General features: G+C 39.6%; 1 protein-coding gene across 2 annotated transcripts in view; it reads left to right on the plus strand.

Moving 5' to 3' along the window:
• LOC121613563 (sodium/potassium/calcium exchanger 3-like) overlaps positions 1-22,620 on the plus strand; it is a 98,417-nt gene that overhangs the window by 43,554 nt on the left and 32,243 nt on the right. The gene's annotated exons all lie outside the window — the stretch shown is intronic.

Raw genomic sequence — 22,620 nt, forward strand, 5'->3', positions numbered from 1 at the left:
CATAATGTGTTTGTGTCATGCACAAAGCCGGAAAGGAAAACACTCATGCATGGAAACACAGTTTGTGTACACACTGAGGAGAAACAGATATGCTGCCGTGGTAACGCAGGCATGCACATAGCCATCTAAACAAATATTTAATCTCATGTGGAGCATCTAAACCTTATTTTCTGAAATGCAGTGAAAATGTCTGATGGAGTGGTAAATTGAATTTCTTTTATTTGTGAATAAAGAGATTTGCCCTGCTTGTTTCAGAATGAATTACTGGTCAAAGTTAAATTATTTCACCCTCCTGCCAAAGAAGAAGTCTTAAATGTGGCTTTTTATGGGGGAGACTGTTTTTTCAGTGCGCAGTCCTTATGGAAATAATGACAGCTCAAAGGGAATAAGAGAGTAAGATATTTGCTAGAATCGGCCTCAGATGCCTCTGTTGGGGTAAAAAAAAAAAAATCTATATTGGAGTTGTTGTTGAGCTTTCACAGCAACAGTTTGGGGGGAAATAGCCAAGGTATAGCCCCCACTGCAAGTATGGAACAGTGGAACTCGGACATGTGATGGTAAATTCCCCCAAATAAAGCTGCTCCTTCTGCGGTTGGTTCAGGCCAGCTGGGGTCTATGTGCCTCCCTAAACTGAGCAAATCAGTTGAACTGTGCTGAGCTGGATACTGTTTAATAGAAAGATGTTGTTTGTGGGAGGCACATGTGTGAGACATGACAGAAATTCATATTTTAATGGTTAATCATCATCATCATCATTTGTCAAATGAGATAGAAAATATATTAAGAAAACTTTAACTTTAAGTTTTAACCACTTTCACATACAGTCCCCATCACCAGCAGTCAGGGAGAGAGCATGTTTAATGAGAGCATGTTTAATGATTTAAGCTAGCAACTAATGCAAACTAAAACTGAATTATTACACAGCACTTTCACATTTAGGCTTTAGAGGTTGCAAAAAACATTATATCAGTGTTTTTTGTTCCAAAGACAATGTCACAGCTGTTTTTCACCTTCGCATCTCCTCGGTCAGAGTAGATGATTTTTGACCCTGAACAACCTGTCTCTGCTTTCACTATCTGTTAAAATAGTCTCAGTTTGACACCACAGTAATGGCCATGTCGAGAGCACAACACATAAATATAATGGTGGGTTAGTTTATACCAAAAGACAAATTAGATGAGCATTAGGAATCATAGCCGCTAGGGCTGGGGAAAATAACTTTTTACATTAATCTGTTCATTACTTTTCAGTTACTAATAGCTCATTCTGGAAAATGTTAAGCACTTGTGAAAAATGCCCATCATAACTCCTCAGAGCCCAAGGTCACATCTTGAGGTTATATTCAGTTTCTGATCATATGAAGTGAAGAAAATAAGAAAACCTCACATTTGCCCCACTTGAATCGATTAATTAAATTTGTTATTTATTTTTATGACTTTAATGTTTAAATCATTCACTTTCAGCACGAAGCTGCTTAATCAGATAAAAAAAGGAGCATCAAACAACAGACACCTATGAAGGATGATGTCACAGATACTTGCAGTATTTGATTGGCAGGCGAAATACAGCACAAAGCACAGGCAGTACTGAGTGCTAAAGGGAACAAAAACAAAATAGAAGACCTGCAGATTAGAAAATGTCACCAATTAAATCCATATGTACACTGTAGCAAATTTCCCTGTTAAAGTAAACTACTGACAGCTACTGTTGGCAGCATGAAACTGTTATTCTACAGTTTATTACTGTAAAAATATATTACAGTGCTGTGCGGTATAATAGCATGGTATAATGGTTGCCATGATACTGTTATTATCCCTGTAAAATGTGTTATAGAGCTGTACAATGTAGAATGAAAACCCTGGCAATTGCTAGCACAGAAATGACTTGTACAAGTGAATGCCTCACAAAATTCCTTTATTAAATGCAGTATCAGCACATTCAGCCACATGTAGATCATCGGGTGCTTCTTGGACACCTCTGTCTCTTATGATGATCACCTCTGTGTTAGGAGACAATAATCCCGTTTTCCCACCCCAGATGGGAAGAAAAGCACCATGACGCATCATACAAAACTTGGAATAGATAGAGGTAAACGGTAACACTGACAGCATTACCAACCACAGTTAGTGTCTGGGTTAAACTCTCTCTCTGTGCTCACAGCGGCAGAACCAGACCTGAGAAAAGTCTCCTCTAATCTGTCAGAGGACATGTTTCCATGACTGCTTCTCCAGCATTCTGCTTGTGCTGGAATTAGTCGGATCAATGGTACTTACTTCTTCCTCTCATCTCACCACACACTGTATTCAGACAGCACAATACAATACTTATGCACAGAACAAATAGTAGCCCAAAGTACCCAGACATGCCCTGACACTGGAGGAAAATTGAATACAAACACATGTGCAAACATAGACATGCATGTATGTGAGGCAAAAAAATGCTTGTTTTTTTCTTTTAGTTCGAGTCTGGCATAGCTGCACATTTTTGTCATTTTCCATCCTCCTAAGTACAAATACCAACTCACACACACACTCTTCTTTGGGATGAGGAAGAGCAGGGATGATGAAGGAGGATGCGCTAGTATGTGGGGGGGATGAAAAGAGGGATGAGAGGATAAAGGTTGAGGGATGAAGGGTCAAGGATGTGAGGGATGAAGGGATGGAGGGAAGGGGGTGACTGATGAAGGGTCGAGGGGTGAGGGATAAAGGATGAAAGGATGAGAGGGTGAAGGATGAGGAGGTAAGGGATAAAAGGATGAATGGGGAAGGGGTAGAAGGAAAGGAATGAGAGGATGGAGGGAGAACTCGGAGTTTGGATGATGGGGTGCCATGGTGGACTGGTGTAGGCTGCCGGTGTGGAAACGGGAGGAAGCCAGGCAAGGCTGAGACTCAGGGTGGGGAGGTGATTTCCTTGATTCTGGTTCAGCCCTGGCAGTTCCTGTATTCTGATGAGAGACAAGGAAGAAGGAGAGAAGAAGAGGGGGTGCGGAGACCGAGTAAAGGGGAAATTAATGAATCAGGAGAGCTTAAACACTATGGAGCAGAAGTAGACTGTGATTGGGGGCATGGTCTTGTTCCTGAATTTAGTTATCAAACTTCAGCTAACAAAAATCTGTTGTATGCTCAATAAATGTATTTGCATGTTTGCTCTTCTCCATATTAACGTGCAATAATAACTCCTCTCACTCAGTTTTACTCATATGCCCTCTACAAACTGTTGCTCGCTGTGCAGGAAGACAGCTGCACACTAGCTCATGTTCTCTCTCTCTCTACTAAAATGCATTTTCGGTCAGTATTTTTTACCATTCTGTACTGCAATTTCTTATAACTTATCAGCCAACATTTACACAGTACTGATATGTCTGCAGTCAGCTGATATTGGTCTAGCTCTACATCTAAATTAATCCTGCACTTGTTCCTACTGATCAGCTACTGAGCCTATTAACACCATAAATAGCCAACTGAAAATAATGTTAATGGTACATCTACATCGAGTTCTTCCATGTTAACAATATCTTACCCTTTCTAAGTGTCAGCATGCTGATCTGCGTGTGTTGTTGTGTAGTTTAACTTTTATTGGGATTGAAGGGGTTTTATTTCTTCAAAGCACTGGTAATGTTAGCTCACACTACTGAAAACTCACTTTCCCTTGTGCTATTAGACCTTGCAAAAACTAATGGCATTCCCATTAGCCTCAGATTTTGTGTTAAGTGCTACAATATTTAGCATTACCATGCTAACATGTTAAACAAATATGGTGACAGTACATTAAATCAGCTTGCATGTTAACACTTGCTGTGTCCAAATATCCCTCAGTGTATGATATTTACCATTATAAAGTAGCATCCATGGCATGGCTTTCTGTTAACAATCCCACAATGAAATGCATCTCATGGATGTGAAATTTAAAGTCATGCAACACTATTCCTGTCAGTGATAATGCACAGTGACAATGATTTGTAAGAGTTTAACATCTCAATTTACAGCTCACTAAAGAGTTAACTACTGAGTACCGTTCTGTTGGGAATGAATTAGGGAGCGACTAAGGACACACTGTTGTCATTGTGAGTATGTTAGCATGCTGACATTAGCATGTAGCTCACAACAACATTGTCCACATGGCAGTAAACATTTAGACAAAATATCAGGGGGTTATTAGGAATAGCCTGATGTATTCTAAATGGTTCAATAATAAACAATGAATATCTACATCAAATTTCATGAGTCCATCTGTCAGGCCGGACTGGAAACAGGACTCAGACGCAGAGATTTTATAGAACACAGGTTTATTAGACACAGTGTCCTCTAACTCCACAAAGGGAGAGGACATAACAATCAATACAATGAAAAGAACGGAGGATAAGGGAAAATGAATCTAATGGCTATAATACTTAAACAAAATTCACTCCTGAGGGAGGAGGAACTCAAAGGCTATATAAACGAAAAAACACTCAGAATGGAGGAAAACCAAACTAGTAAAAAAGTACAAATATTCACTCCTGAAAAGCGGAGGATCTAGGACAAGTAACTATTCGCAACTTACAAACAAAAAACTAGATTATGAAACTTACAAACAAAAATCGTATCAACTCGTATAGAGGAACAACGGCTTACGGGAAGAATAATCTGTGGCTGTGGGCAAAGACAAGGACAGGCTCGGGTGAATCAACCATAGGACAAAGACAATCCGGCACAAGACAAGGGAGCAGACTATTTAACACGTGGAGGGTAATGGGGAACAGGTGGAGACAACAGGTAATCAGGGCGGACGCACTGGTGACACATGAGGAAGGGCAAGTGCTCTGAAACGAGAGGAGAGTTAGACCTTCAAAATAAAACAGGAAATGACAAGACAAAAACCCAAGACGACTGTGACACTATCTATCTATATATCCTGCTTTTGATCAAAGTTTTGGATAGATGATCACCAATAACCATCCTTTAAACGCTACATCCAGTAGAAAGATACATTTAAACTGTTGTCCTTCAGTTGTTTTTCTGATACAACCAGTGTTAAATTGATCAGTTCTCTAATATTTATTCATACTGCTACATATCCATCGTATCAGAGGTGGGCAATGGTGACTAGAGCCGATCAGACTTTTAATTAAAGGCAGATTTATGTAGCTACAACAACATTAGCTCTCAACAGCTACATTCTTTTAAAAAGAAACCTCTGCAATCAGATTTATTTAGACATCATAGCCCATAGTCCAGGCTAGCTGTTGTTGTTGTGTGGCCTGTGGTGCCTGGCAGGATAGGCAAACAGGTTGTGAAAGGCAGGCAGATCATGTTTCCCCACGTATGTGGAGCCTTGGGGATCCAGCCTTGAACACAGACTGTGGGTGAAGGCATGAGAGAGAGCATTATGCCAGCTCCATATAGAGAAATAAGCTTGTGTGGACGATTGCATGTTTTCACACTCTTGTGCATGCAAGTGTGTGTGTGTGTGTGTGTGTGTGTGTGTGTGTGTGTGAGAGAGAGAGAGAGAGAGAGATTATATGAGTATGTTTAACAAGCCATCCCCTCCTTGCCCGTGGCCCATCTGTCACTCGAAGAAAGCTCACTAGGCATGTCAGAGACTGCAGGCCAGCTGGGTGCCAGTGCATGTGTGTGTGTATGTGTTGGGGTGGGGGGCAGGGGGAGGGGGTGATCTCTGTCACTTCATGTTGCATCATTTCCTGTAAAGGAATCCCACCAGCATGAAAAAGACAAAGTTTGAGTCAGGAAATCAGATACACATTATCAAGGGGAACAAAATATTTTGAATTTCCTGTTATACAATCTAAACTGTTACTTTTGCCATATTAACCCTCAACAGTGTAATTTAACCAGCTGAAAAAAATCATGTTATGCACTGTAGAGCTCAGGTGTGCTGTGTAAAACAGGTTTGTTGGGTTCTTACACTGTGGATTTCCTGAACTCATTTTCTTACTTAACTCACAAATATTACCACTGGTTATGTGGGAGTTTTTTTTCTATAATACTTACATATATAGTCAACTTTTATTTTGTATTTTGTTTTTTGAAGTCTCTGTTGCTACTTTTCTTTCCAACTGCTACATGCTGCTGTAAAACACAAATTTCCCCGGGGATTAATAAAGTTTTATCTTATCTTATCTTATCTTATCTTAGAAACTAGCATTAGGGAAAAGTCAATTTTCAAAATTTCGAAAGAATTTAAGCATATATGCTGCGTCATGTTGGACATGATGGACATTCATGATCATCTAAGCAAACAAAAAGACAAACAAATCAAATCAAACAGTCTCTTAACCATATCTCCCCCCGACCCCAGCACCACCTAGCACCCCTCAAGTATTTTGCTGGAGGTGTAAGGTGTAAGGAAACGGGAAAACCCAGATTCTGTGTTAATGACAGAGAACCCAGTGCCAAGACACACCCTGATGCTTTTCCCATTCCAGGAAATCCTTGAGTCCCTTGCTGGAGCCTCAGCTCCAGATCTTCATAATCTTCATAATATTGAAAAAAATAGATCTTTTTTGTCAACTAAGAATTTGGAAACTTTCATCCAGTCACAGGCATCAGAGTGTATTTATCAAAAACATTTCACTTCATCTACTAACTTTCCTAGCTTTCATTCACGTCTAGAGGTGTTCATAAAGTGAATGCAGCTGGCTCAGGTGTCATTACATAACTAAAGTCTGGAAATTCAGCTGTGTGAATACAGGTGGTTGAGTTTGTCACCACCGCTGATCTTTGTTTAAATTTCACCGCAAAATTGTTTTCTTCCAAGTCTCTTGGCGTGTGATCAGTGAAGTTATATCTTCTCTTATCAGTGTTGCAGTGTTGGGAATTAGATACAATGATGTTCAAATTGCGCTAGAGCAGATTTGGTGTGCTTGGCTTCACAGCACTCCCCGTGAATTCCAACAGTGACCAGGATTCACTGTGGAGAACACGTCAACACATTAATAGACACCTCTTAAGCCCCTCCTGCATTCTGCATTCCTGCAGAATCAGCTGGTTAACCGCTGGCTGTTTGCTACATACTGATCTTACAGAGAAGTGAACCGTCATGTCGCTAAAATGCTCTGCCTCTGGTGTGCCTGTGGAGCTTTGACGAGGGCAGTAATGCAACATGGAAGTAGTGCTTCGCTACCATATTAGTATCACTGTCAAAGCATTGATGCTCAGAACAGTGCTTTTTCCAGACAAAAAACTTTTAATAGTGTGATTTTGTTTTGAAAACTGTAGCAGATTGTTGCTTCACCCTTGTTGAATAGACTGTCATGAATGTGTGTGTGTGTGTGTGTGTGTAAACTGGCTTTAATCCGCCATCTACCTCTTTGTCTATTCTGCGTGCAGTAGGAAGTGAAGCACTCTACATAATGGTGTAATATTATGCATAGTCTGCCACTGCACTTTTTCCCTGCATGGTGACATGTATACACACACACGCACACACAAATCCAACCTCAGACACAGATGGAGATGAAGGCTTAAATGTCATATTACTCAGCAGCATAATAGTGAGGCCAGCTACACACGAGGTGTCACATTTCATCAGTGTCTGGGCGGTTTGCCTGGGTTTTACTGCAGCGTGCTTCCTTATAATCGTGGATTATCATTTTAGCAGAACCTGGTTTGGAGATTTGTTATGCTTCACCTTTTGCTGAGCCAGGCTGTACAGCAGAAAGAGGTGTGAAAGCATCAGGAAAACGTTAAGTTCCCATTTGTGTGTGGCTGTGAATGTGTGTGTGTTAGTCTGTACAACACATGCTTCCACTTGAACTCCATTGGACCATGTCCCTCGTCAACCTCACGGCACCTGCAGTTTTCAGGGACAGTCATGTCAGCACAATCCTTCCCCATGGATCTGAAATCACAGCAGCAGCAAGGAAACAATAGAATACTGTGACATTTAACATTTAGTATTTATTAGCTACATGCTGTATATTATAATCGTATAATTTAGCATATTATATGTATAATGTAGTTTTGTCATGCAAAAGAACGAAATGATGCTTGTGAAATGCTGCGAGAATACAGATATCAGATCTGGATTCTTTTCACATGACTCACTCTCGAGTCTGTTTGAATAGAGTCGTCAACTTGACAACTTTAAACATCAATTCCATCCATTATCTATACACCGCTGAATCCTTTGCAGGGTCACGGGGGGGCTGGAGCCTATCCCAGCCGTCTCTCGGGCGAAGGCAGGGGACACCCTGGGCAGGTCGCCAGCCTACCACAGGGCTACATATACAGACCAACAACCACACACACCACTCATTCACACCTACGGACAATTTAGAATCATCAGTTAACCTCAGCATGTTTTTGGACTGTGGGAGGAAGCCGGAGAACCCGGTGAAAACCCATGCTGCACAGGGAGAACTTTAAACATACAACAACAAAATGAAAAAGACACTAAAACCAATGAATGTAGTGTTTCTGCCCTCTCAACTGAATTTTTTGAGTTTTGGGTATTTAAAAATTTTTGTTGCACATGTTGAAAGGTGAGCTCAAATAATTTTGTTTTAAAACTAGAATTAGATCTGAAAAAATGTTTTTAATCCCGAGCCCTTGTCACAGGAATAAGACCCTGCAGTACACTTATCTAAAGTCTATTTGAAATTTACAAATACACATTTTTGTTTTACATTTTTCTAGACTGACTGTTACTTTGTTTAAAACTCTAACATCATATTACATTTTGTGAATGGTCATAAATAATGACATGTTTTATACTCGGAACATTACACAATTTGGGACTTGAATCGGGACTTGTTGGTCTTGAATTGAAACTTTGAAATCAACAGAGTAAATAAAAGCTAAGTCTGACTGGAAATGCATACCATGGATAGTTTAGTCAGCACAGGAGTGAGAGGCAAAGATGTTGAGAAATCCAGTCAAACCTGCATGCGGAAGATCAGAAGTCTTGATACGGTTATGATTATGTAAGCAGGGATAAAAATAGCCAGGTTTCTCATGTACCATGTAATTAGCATATCTTGAAGAAGATTGAAATCAGGACAAGATGCAAAACAGGTTTACTGTAGAGACTCATTTCTACAGTTGTACAGTTCCACAGAAGTCGCATTCAGTGCCAACATTCAGTACCTGCCAATTTTCAATACTTTGTCATATGGAATTGCTAATTTCTCAAAAAGTGTGATATTGATTTTACCCAACCCTAACTAGATTTTCCTTTTTATCAGCAGCCTGATGAAATGACGTTTCAAATGAGTGTCATGAAATGAAAATTAGCTTGTGAGTAGATTTTCATACATTCATTGACATTTCACAATTAATTAGCATGTTCAGTGGTTAGTGGTCAGTGTGAGCAACTAGTTTGACAGCAGTGATGAATGTGCAGAGGCTGATTGGACGCTACATTTGGACAATATGTCATGTATGAGTTACAGAAATGGAAATTTCGCTGACAACAATGCTATCAAACCCAACTGGGGATTGGGTTGGTGATCTTGTATTAACAAAACCAATAAATCATCCATCATACACACACCTGCTCCACACATTAAATGCACATGCACACTAGCACACCCCACATGTTTTTTTTTTCCTTTTTCAAGGGAAATCTATGTTAATTGACTGTTGATGTGTTTTAAGCAGACATCTCGCCGAGTGAAGAAGATGCATGTCTTACTATGTAGCCCTGCGGGACGCTCTTTATTCTCCTCAATTGAATCCACCCCCTGGGCCTATCGTGAGCACCGCATGTACACATGCAAAAATGATTGAGCGCTTGAGATTTTTTCTTGTCAGTGTATAATCCTCTGAGGAAATTACTGTGGAGCCGAGCATCCCCTGTGACTTTGATCCTTTATTAGAGACCATAGACTCACTCGTGTGAAGGATGACCTTTGACCTTTTTCAACCTTTGGCTTATTTCTCACTCTGTTTTCACTGCAGGTCTTTCATTGAGGAAGAAAAAACACAACATATTATTCATTTCATAGCTGCACTTGCTTTAGCATGTGTCTTGTTTCCACCTGTAGTTCATTGTGACATGTGGTGCAAATGATATCTTGCAACTTGACAAACACCTGTCCAAACTAAAATAGTCCAGTAGCTCATGCATCAAAGAAGTAGATGCTGACTGCCACTCTGAAGTAGAGTTGGGAATTTGATTGTTACCTACACCCCTCATCCAGTACTGTCAAGTCAAATCTGTGTGCTTGGGCCTCTAATAATTTGACTGCATTGTTATTCTCCAACCAATCAAAGCGCTTCGCAACACATGCCACATTCACTGATTCACACACACAGACCAATGGCTGTGAGCAGTTTGGAGCTCAGTATTAGTACTCTGATGCAGTAGCCAGGGATCGAACCACCAACTTTCCTGAGCCACAGCTGGCCAGTATCAGTGATACTCAGTATACAACCTTGGTCGCTGGTGTCTTCCTTTGAAACTGCTTTTCAGAACCAACAACACAATGTAAGGGATGGATTTAATATGGTTTATAAAATCATGTTTTTTTAATGGTTTGGTCATCTGCTGCTAACAATAGCATGCTTGGCTAATTTATACAGCTTACTAAATAGCCTAATTTTAGACTAAAACTGTATCACTTGTTAGCTTAAACCACAGCAACCATAGAAGCAAGCAGGAAACTGCCTTTGGATTGACAAGATAATGATCTGCCCACAAGTGCATGAATGAGGGGGTGTTGTCATCATGGTTTGGTCTGGCATTTTATGGTGACTCACACCCACGCAGCTGTGTTCAGTCAATAATTTGCTAATATATTGTGTGCTGATAATGTAAACTCATTACCTGTTGTCTTTTAAAAAATACAATAATGTTGCACTAAAGCAGAGTCATGTCATTTCATGCACAGGTGTTCCACATTAAAAGACTTCCAGCCGCTCAAACAGGATAATCCCTCTTTTTTACTGGTTAGCGTTAATGCAACACATGTGCACATACATACGCCACTGTCCCTTGCTCATGAGGGAATTGTTGGGTCTTTGTAGATAAAGAGTCACAGGCATTAATGGTACATAGCTTAGTGGAAAAAACAGCAAAGTAGAATCTTTTTTTAAAAAAAAATCAGTGAATGATGAAAACAGTATCTCAGAGCATCAGAGACATGATCTTCTCCTACCCCCCTTTCCACCGTGCTTTTACTGGTCTTCAATTGTTTATGTGTCCCACATCCACAGATACAGATAATATTTAAAGCTTGAACATTATTTGACCACCATATTTTTATTAGAGAATGTAAAGTTTGGACTTTGCACTTTGCAAAGCATCACCCAACTTCAAACTACAAGGAGGTCCAGTTAGCCAAAATATACCACAATAGTGACACACACCAGAGTAATTACAACAAATAGTTTATAGCAGACTTTAAAAAGGGTGGAATTCCCCTTTAACAAGAGGAATGTACTACTGACGTACCAGATACTCCAACTGCTCAGATCTGCCGACAGCACTGCCGACACAAACATGCATGCAGGCATGCTTGTGTGTAAGCAGTAGAGGTACACTCTTTAGGGCCAGTCTGCAGCTCAGGCAAATCAGCAATGTTTTCACTGGTGGAAATAAACCCTCCTCCCACTACTGCCATGGCAACCAGTGAACTGTGTGACCTGCCAGTGGACTTTGTGTGTATGTGTGTGATCATACAGTGGTGTGTGTTTTACGAAAAGGAAGAAGTAGCTATAAGAGGACACACAACATGTCCAATGCGTGTTTCAAGACTACAGCTTTCCACATCTCTCTCCTTGTGCATGTCAGCTTCTTACGTGGACACTCTGTCACTGCATCTCAGTTCATAGCTTACTGCCAGCAACAGTGCACAGTGCCAGCTGTTGGCATACCAGAGGCTTTACAGCAGCATTGGCCTTCTCTGATGCCTCTGCGTGCCACTCTGCATTACTCAGCTCCACGGGGGATGTTTACATTTCAAAACTCTCCTGGTAGAAGCTTAAGAGCCGGAGTTGACAGGCCCGAATCAGAGGGTTCAGGATGACAGAGACAGGGACATGGACACTGGAATACAGAATAGAAATGGGAAATGAGTTGTGTCATGGAGAGCTTACTTCCTCTAGCAGGCAATACAGTGCATGTATGTGTGATACTGAGTGAGGAAACTTGGTTTGACTCTGTCCAGCTCCAGCCTACGAACAGTTAAAGGAATAGAGAGAATCTACTTTCAAGACTGTATCACACAATTTTCACTTTTGTTTTTTTTTTATCAGCTTCCTCTGTGGCAAAGGTTTGTTTTCCCTAACCATGAGAAACATCATGGCCAAGGTTAAAGAACAAAACAAACAAAGCCTCCTCTGAGGTTTTTACTGTGTTCAGTGTCACTGAAAGAAAATCAGCCATTGGCGATGGCTGTAATGATTCGAGGCATGAGGTAGAGGTGCATTTCGCCATACTGTTATGGATGTGTTTATTTGCTACAATAGAGTTTTGTGCTTTAATATTTTCTAAATATATTTCAATATCCTTTAAATATTTTTTTAAAAGCATTTCTTTTCCATTTTTCGTTTTTATATTTCTCAGCGAGCTATTTGGGTGGGATTCCCAGGAATCCTGTTTCCCAGCATGAAACCCCACTGCTGACTTTTTCTATATTTAAACACACAGTGATCTTTTCTAACCATAACCAAAGTGCTTTGCCAGCCAGTGCCTAAACATAACCATAGAAAATTTGAACAGTGCTGGAATCATTATGAGAGGATAGTGTAGTGCAAGATTTCCTGTTCGGTGAAAAACAAATGAAACGCATTTCTGATACGTTCTGGGTCAGCATTCTGCAGCTGGCCAGGTATGGCGTGTTGGTTATTTGGATTCACCCAACAAGTCCACAAGGTTGTTGCCTTGTTTTGTCTGACACATGAACAATATGAAATCCTAGTGACTCTAAATTGTCTCATTTCCTTGCTGCTCCTCCTCTTACCTCTTCTCTCCTTTCGTTTCCTCTGCTCTTTATCTTTGGAGTCAGTTTATTTTTGGGGTCTGCTCTCAGTATTTTTCATGCTCTAAATCAGTCAGCTGCAAGCTCATTTCTGTCATGATGCTGTTACTGTTGCAGTGCTGTAGATATCACCAGGTAGAGCCAGAAATTCAGAATTCTATCATGACATAGCCCACCAACCATACACACACACACACACACACACACACACACACACACACCTGCACACCATACTTGCCATACTTGATGACAATCATGATATTCCTGTAACACCTCATCCTTAACTCCCACATCGTGTAAATACAAGGCTTGTTTTCACTGTTTTTTATTTACTGAAAATATGAGTGCACTGATGGAAACTGATTTTCACCACGATCTTGTGTTCCCACTGATGAAACGTTCCCAGTAGCAAGAGAGGACAGCCTAAAATATACATCAACAAAGAGAAAGTGAACAGAAGTAAAAGCTGCTGATAATGCTCCAGATAAGCCAGAGTACAGTGAGATGACACATGGAGGAGACCCATTATCACTCATCCAGAGTGATGTCATGATCTGCAGTAGAGAGGGGATGTAAAGCAGGATCACGTTATGACAGAGAATAAAAGAAACATTAAAGTAACATGGTGTGTGTGTGTGATGGGATTAATAGCAGGCCCATCTGTTTATGTAGACATGGATGTCAAATATATGATGGGCTTAATGTGTAGGTTGTGTATGCATATGAACAGAACGTGTGGATGAACAATAGGTCTTATCGTGTGCATGTGTAGGAAAGGCTAGTGCTTTATGGAGCTCTACAGACAATAATGGTTTGAAGAGGATAATATATTCCATGTCAGGAGGGTGTATGATAAAGAGAGCACCAACTGCTCCTGCCTCAAACATGCTCATCACAGGAGAGTCGATCATGAGGATTGTGAGGGAAAAAATCAACAGTGACTTTTTGTTTTCCAGGTGATTGGCATCCTGGAAAACATTCACGGCATCGTCGCCAAACAGCCACTTGCTCAAGAGTTGTGCCTGTTGGCTGCAATGACTAGTCCTTTGAATTACTGAAACAGGGTTTTAGTAAACTCCTTGACTCCCTCGTAGTCTACAGTAGACTTAATCATTCTGAATTTTCACAAGTGGCAATATGACAATATGTTTAACTCAATCTGGACCTCTCCCTCACATTACATTCGCTCACCGCTTCACTTCGGGTTCGACAAGTAAGTTTCTCCCCCTAGAAACTACACTAGCTCCCCATTGTGGCTACAACACTATCCACTTTGTTTCTGCTTCCACTCCCATTTTCAGTCAGAATCACTAAGCTGTGCTCAAGCCTTGTTGTGCTCAGGATAGCCGTGATGTACGAGACGGAGGTTTTGCAGTATGAATGATCACTAGGCTCAGCGCAGAGACCCAACATGAGCAAACACTTGGCGATGGTGGCAAGGAAGAACTATGCCTCATGCCATGTTCATGAAAAACAGAAAATTAGCCACAGAAATGGTGGAAAGCGTGGAAGAGCTTGAGCAGCTTTACAGGATATTTTGAGTTTATCATATAAGTATGTGTAATGTGAAAGTATGTTTGAAAAACCCACAGAGTATTACAACCCAACTCTGCAATTCACTGAGCACTATGTTGTTTTTCATCTTATTGGTGTTTTCATGTGTCTGTGGTTTTTAACTTTACTGCTTTGGTTCAGTCTCTGAGCTGTCATCAACCTAATTTCCAGCAGCAGGCAGCTGTTTTCGGTTAAAGCTCTGTTAAACCCACAGTCCAGTAAACGTCCAGGAGCACACAACAAACAAAACTTGGTACTAGCAGGTGAACAAAACGGAGCTAAAAGAAGAGTAAATATTTGACTTACATTCATCAGATGGACACTAATGTTGCTCTGAATGAATGAATGTAGTCAGCTCTTTGCTATTTTTCTTTGCATGATTTTTTATGTATTTCTAATTATATGCCCAGTTCCATTTAAACTGGGGATGCTGCAGTTACAAATATTAGACCAGTATGCTAGGGTTTAGTCCAGGGATTCTTCACTTTCTTAAAACGTGTAAGAGCTTTACATTTCTACTTTGAGTGATCAGTGACTTTATTAGTATATCTAACATTGCTCGGCCATTACAGAAGGCTCGCACCAGCAGCCTCTGAAAGCTAACAGAATATCTCAGCTTAATAGAATGACTTTGAAAATGTCATATTACTTAAGTATATTGGTTAATAATAATCACATTTATCCAATGAAAAATTGTCAAATATCACTTCAATAAGGCTGTTCTCAGACAGGTCACAGGCAATGAACGTGGCATTTCATAGTCCATGTAGCTATAGTGAAGTTCAAGCTACATATTGCACATTTTGGTTATACAAAAATACTTTACTTAATTAACTTGGAACCAGATCCAAAATTGAACCTGCCATCAGAACCCAACTGTCTGTTGGTCAGGTATTTTGACTGGATGGCTGAATATTTGGGATGGTGGACATTTGGGAGCTGGAGGCATTAGGCTGCTGTTATTTTGTCATTTTATCATTATGTGAAACATTGATTTATGGGGCACCCAGGTAACTCACCTGGTAGAGCTTGCACCCCATGTACTAAGGTGAGGTTAGCATGTTTTAACTTGACTCTAGAGCAGGGCTTCTCAAAGTCCGGACAGATAGTCATCGAGAATCACAAAGCTTGTCCATTACAAACTTTTATTTTCATTGCCAACTGAATCTCAAACTGAGTATTTCTGTTTGCTTCCTTTGATCCTGAACAGGAGTATTTGTTGAGGTTAGGACTTATTCACTGGTAGTTGAACTGTGGGTTTTGTACTGAAAAAAGTAATAATAATAATCATAAAGTAATAGTTCACCCGTTTTACAGAAATGGATACTCACAGAAAACCACAATGCTTGTCCATGAAAAGACGGGTATTAGACAGGTTTATTTTCTTGGCCAACTGTTGTTTTTAGTCAAGATAAGAGTTAATGTATAGGTAGTTGAACTGTGGGTTTCGTATTGAGCACTGACTGATTCTTGGCAAAGGTCTTTTCTAGTTCAGTATCTAATTATCTTTATGGATTTCCCATGTTTTAAGGAGTCTGCTCATGCTGATTTAGACTCATAAAAATGACATTAATTTTGTATGAAAGTGAAATTATTCAACAATGATTGATAATTATACCTAAATAAATTTAATTGAAACAAAAGTCTGGCTCCCACAGAAACAATCTGGCCCTTGGACGAATACAGTTGTGGACCCCTGCAGTATCTTGTATTATGAATAGGCTACAATATGTTATGAAGTCCACCACTGTCTATTTTGAAATAAATTTACTATTGATCAATCATTTGTTTGTGAGTTTTGAATGTACAGTGCCGCTGTAGATCATAAAATAAATGGTCATAAATAAATATCGACTAACTGTCTGAACCTTGTCTGCCTCAGTTTCATGCTGGCCCAGTCACAAGAGATGTGACGTTAATTAATTGATTAAATATTATTTTGCTATCATCAATTGTTCCAGACCTTTGACCTTAAAAAATAATCAGATGTGGACCTTTGAGTGATAACTTTGAGAGTTATTTGGAGCTGCAAATCATGTCATCTCTGTGTACTTTGATATGATGTGTAGGCAGCAAAAATCCTTTTGACAAGAATGGACACGCTTAATGAATTCCACTATTTGAGACTGAAAGGCAAAACAATCATGAAAGCCATTTTTTGAACACATATCACACACACTCCATCATCCACAGGTGAGACATTGAAAAAAAATTCCATTGATTTCTATCCTCCATGAGTCCCAGGTCAGAGCAGGTCATAATCTGATTTTTTGCTTGCCCACGTTTGCTGCCTCACAGATTAAATACCAGTATTACCATGTAACCTTTATCTGGGAAGTAGCACACACACACACACACACACACACACACAGACACAGCTATGTTAGCATCACTTTTGGGGACACTACATAGACTTAATTTAATTTTCTGAAAACTTATCCTAACTATAACTACTACTTGCCTGAACCTAACCTAACCTAACTCCAACCTTAACATAAGTCTTCACTCTAAAAGTTAATGATTATGTTTTAGGGACAATTTGTCCCCGTAAGGAAGACAAGGCCCCACAAGGTGACTATGTACACATACACACGCACACACACACACACACACATGTATTAACACACACATACATACAGATTTTTGGCTTCTTGGGCCAGCAACAACCTAAACTAAATGTGGACATATTGACATCTTATAGAATTGTTAAGTTTCCTCTTTACACATCCAGGAGACACAGAGGAAACATTAGCACTGAAGTCATGTTACTGGCCACCTGATGAATATACTGTATGTCCACTACTCACTTTCCTGCAAGCTCGGTATTGCTGCAACAATAATATCTGTCTCTTTAACTACTAAATGCTCTACTACGTTCACCAGCTAGCTGCTGCCTCTCGCTGTCCGCTGTTTGGTGCTGGGCATGTAGTGTTCACTGGGTTTTTCAGAATGCCAAAACTCAGCAATCACTTCGGTGAGTGCCATTCTAAAACGTAACACATTGGTAAGAAGGTGAATAAGTGAAATTCACGTAACTCCATGAAAGACAAGATGAAGTCGTGAAACCCTGATCCAGGGCCACAGCAAAAGACAGGGCAGTGCTGAGGTTAGCTGCCCTGCTCAAGGGTGGCGAGTGTGAACTCGATGTCCCCCTCACTGAGTCACCGCTGGTGCTAATTGTGGCCTGAGGCTGCAGACACTCACCTGAACAGTTTATAGGGGAGCAAAGCAGAGAGCTCAACATGGACAGCTGTTTTTTCCTGATGTGCTCTTCTCCTCCCCCGTTTTACTTTTCCTTGTTTTATTTTTATTTTTATTTTTCCTTTTTACTGTTTAGTAAAAATTGATAGAATTTAAATAACTTTAAAGGAAGAGCCATGATAAAGACGTGTTTTATTTTATTTTGTCAGCACTGATGTCAGTGTAGGATTTACAGGAAAGTGTTGTAAACAGAGTCGACCTCTTTTTGTGCTTCCCCATCATTTTCTCTCATTCCTACACTTTCTTCCCAACTTACGAATGTCTGACATGTTAGGTAATACCACCCACTTACTTGTAAGCATTTGTGGCAGAAAAATGCAACCACATGCTGCCATTTGTGTGTGTGTGTGTGAGTGTGTTTGTGTGTGTGTGTGTGTGTGTAGTTGCATGCTTTCCTATGCACTAAAATGCTTAACACTTGCAGGCGTAAGGCCACAGGTCAAGCATTTTATACTTACATCATATTTCTCCCTCATACCCACTGCTCTGTGCACGTACATGGCATGCTGACTGTGTAAGCTGCTCAGTTCAGAGAATAAATACATGAGGCAAAGACTGTTTGCATTAAACACTGAACTAAAATGGCACTGTCAGAATGGCACTTTGTCAGGGTTAATGCTGCACTTACCTCGCAATGCATTAAACTGTCATCTTTAGGATTAGGACAGCGAACCAAGACTGGCTCACTGTGTTTGTGTGTGTGTGTGTGTGTGTGTGTGTGTGCGCACAAAACATACTGTGTCAGTACGAAGTAAAGGAAACATGGATCATGTATGTGACACTCTTAAGTTGGAACCAAATACATTCTCATCTCAGCAGGATTTTCATGGACCAGCACTGTGTGATTGCCACAGTGCTGACCTGTGCCCTTTGAGGAGATTGTGCACTGGCCGGACCCATTGTACTTTCTGCAGTCCTCTCATTAATTCCATCCCGGAAGTACAGCTGATCTGCATCCTGGTGAAAAAAACTGAGCATACTGAGGTCCTTGCATCCAGAGTATTAGATAGTGTGTGCTAAAATTGTGCTAAATTGGAACAAATAATTTTATACTTATTACACTTAAATTAGTTGCACACAAGTCCAATTTAAGTTGGATTAAGTATACTTGACTGTGCTAAAACTAAGTGTAATTTATTAATCATAAAATTAGGCTACTGGTGTATTTTTACATACTTCTTGAGCATTTTTAATACACTTTAAAACCAAGGATGAACAGGATGTACTGTGCACATATATCCTCAGATATATAATGCATTGAGTGCTCATTACTGCCTGCCTGTCCTTAAAGCATTTGGTAACTCTTATTGTCTGATCCTTGGAAAACAATGGTGACTCGGTGAAAATAGGGTTATTATATTGTAACTATTTGTACCTCTTGCAAATCGAAATTCTGGAAGGCAGTCGCACAATCTCATCCCACACATCATCATCGATTACACATTTGAGTAAGGTACTCCATGATGTTCTTAACCATACAAGTTTACTCAGATTCAAGCTTAGCATCTCAGAATAGAATCTGGATATAAAGTGCTTTTTTTGCATACAGTTGATAAAAAATCTATCCAACAAATGGGAGTCATTTGGGATTTCCAATGAATTATTCTTCGTATACACAAAGTGCCTGATCTGTAAATATTTATAGAAGTCTTTATTTGGTATATGGTACTGAGTTTGAAGTCTTTCATTATGCATATTTTTTGTTTTGTGTATAGCTTTGTTTTCAAAGCCTCACCAGAGCCAGCCTGAACTAGGAGTTCATCAACAAAAACATAAACCGGATGAAGAATACTCTTATTAGAGAAGATTGCTTACTTGTTTTGTTCATAAATATTTCATGAGCAATACTGTTGCTTAGTAAATGAATGTAATTGTTTAGAGTGAAAAAAATGGTAACTGATAACTATTGTAGAGGCTATTTTGCTCATATATGATACAGGTGTGCCTGGATGTTTTGGCTGTGGACATATACAGACTGTGCTTGTTTGGCATCTGTCTCACTTTCTTCAGTACATTTTATCTAATGTATAGTGAGTTTAAGCCCACAAAACAGACAAACAATTTAGGAAGAAAAAATAACTACATGAAATAAAGTATAAACTTTATTCTAATGGGAAAGTAAAATGAATTTTTTATGCATTCTCACTCATTTAGCTTAACCCTTAGTTATGATAATACTTGTCTTTTTTCTATTTATTTTTTATATTAATATGTTTTAATTTATATCAGTTTACATATATTGTAATATTTTTTAAAAAGGGAAAAATGTTTAAACAAATCAACATGATGCTATATGTCGGCAGTGGCGTTGAGCTTTATGCATTAGGTTTTATATATTTAGATATATTCTGCTTGTGATAACAGCCACATGACAACGCTGCTTCTTAAACAGAACAGTGACCCAACATAAAAACAAATACTGTACCTTCCTCACGTCTAACAAGTTACCATGATGTTGGTCTTTTCTTAGTGCTGCCTTGAGAAAAGTCATACCTTTTTGTCCCATATTTTAAAAACATGTAAAACCCACTAACACTCAAAAATACAAAGTAGAATTTTGTAGATACATGGTTTTCATGTGACAGCAGGGCTGCAGTGGCCATTGTCTGTTTCTGACAGCACCCTCCCTCTACACATGCATGTGTGCATATGTGTGTGTATCTCTCTATCACAACAGATGCTAAGCATGATTTGTCATAGATGGAGGAAAAGCCATCTGTCATCTGCATAAAGCAGCATCTTTTCTGCTGCTCTTAAAACACAGCAGCCTCCTCAGATCCCTTTAATGATGTATAGGATTTGGAGTGCTCTCTCTGTGTGTGTGTGTGTGTGTGTGTGTGTGTGTCTTTGTCTCTGCTGGAGCTGCAGACCTCTTATGTAATGCTTGTGGTGTTACGTAAGTGTTGGGGGTGCCAGCAGGTTGGGTTGGGTGTGGGGGGTGGGGGCCTTGTCACTGCCCCTGGAGTGGTGAGCCGTCCGTCTCTGCTTGGGTCAATCCACATTGATCTCACACAGCTTGGGGATTTGATAACTGACCGTGTGTGTGTGTGTGTGTGTGTGTGTGTGTGTGTGTGCGTGTGTGTGTGTGCGTGTGTGTGTGTGTGAGGGAGAGAGAGAGAGAGAGATTGTGTGTGTGTGTGTGTGTGGCTAAAGCTCTGCCTCACATTTGTATCATTCTCAGAAATAAGTAAAATTGCAGCAGTGATTCCCCCCACATTACTTACAGTGTTAGATTTTACAAACATTTAGTGCCTAAGCCATGTGTTTTGCAGGCTGAAAGTTTTTTCTCAGCATCTCCACTGGAGACAGTAACATGTGCAGATTGGAAACACTAAAAGAAGTATGAAGATTTTAATGGCTTGGCTCACCCACAAAGAAACTACAAACAAATTACAAATATGTTTCAGCTTGTAGTGTGTAGCCATGCACATAGGTTTGGTTTTAGTTGTTCATGCGTTCATTCATCAGCTTCTGTACACCAAAAAAATTGTCCCTGATGACGATTGTGGACAGGTTATACCAAGATTTTATGCAGGGTTGCATACTGCTTGAGATGAGCAAGAGAAGCAACCCTTTAATTGTTTGAAGGGCCAAATAATTGTCAAATTGAATTGTCAAGCAAGTAAAAACAGAAAACCACAACCATGTAATTGCAGCTCACCTCAATTGTTGAGGTTGAAAAAAACTAGAAAAAAATAAACACAGTTTCTGCTTTTGTTTTCATACTGAACATATTGACTGATATATTACAGTGTTATATGCACTTATTATTGCATGATTGGAAAATAAAAACTGCCTTTTGAAAATCTGCCTGTGACCTCTGTCAGTTTGATAGTACACTCCATCTATGTTATGCTATGATATTTCTTTGGTCTGGCATACCAGTCAGAGTCGATTTTAGCAAAAATAGTCAGAATTTACACAGTACTGTCACACAAAAATAAAAAACTTTTAACACAGTAAATAAAACAGGGGCAGTATTGCAGAAAAAAGGTTGAGGTCCAATTCTCAGTCCCAGGTGGGTTTTCTCTGTATCACCCCAATGAGGTCACCGTGTGGGAGGTTTAACTTAAACCTGCTGCATGTGTGAATTAACTGAGGTTGTAAGGTCCTAGAGTTCATTTGAAAGTTCCTCTCCTGGAGTTGATTAAACCCCTAAAAACTCACCTTCGCCTTCATTTAGTATGGTAGATTTTAGAATGATCTATAAATATTCAAATTGTCGCCACCTCAATCTCCACCTGCCCCACTGTCACCCACTTGCAGCTCAAGCATACCTGCCCACCTCCTTGTTTGGACACATGTTGGCTCATACCTATTAAAGTTTGTTTTGTTTTTTTTTCATCTGTTTTCATGTAAAATTTTCAAAACAGTGCTCTGGAAAATAGCTACTGAGTTTTCTCTAATACAATACAAATACAGTACTCATTCTTTTTGACATCATTGACAAAAGTACATATATACAGTATGTATATATAATCAGTCGTTCACAAGCAAGGATGGAGTGAGGTTCACCACTTTGTGAACACATGATTGTAGAAAATATATAACTGCATGGGCTCAGGAACACTTTGTAAAACCATTGTCAGTAAACAGTTTGTTTGCAAATGATTGCATGTTTTAATTTACACTCATACACACTGTTCCAACATTATTTCAATCGGGGTTATACATGAAGGCTCACCATTTCTCTTTTTGCAACTTTGCAGCCAAAAACAGACTCAGACTGATTTTGCACTGATTTGTGATTCATCATACATGAATTACCTTGTGCAATATTACTTTTTTTCATTCACTGAGTAATCTCAATACATACAGGTATTCTTCTGTGATATATATATATATATATATATATATATATTTACACACACACACATATATAT

This window comes from Chelmon rostratus, chromosome 11 (genome assembly GCF_017976325.1).
Source record: "Chelmon rostratus isolate fCheRos1 chromosome 11, fCheRos1.pri, whole genome shotgun sequence".
NCBI classification, from domain to species: Eukaryota; Metazoa; Chordata; class Actinopteri; order Chaetodontiformes; family Chaetodontidae; genus Chelmon; species Chelmon rostratus.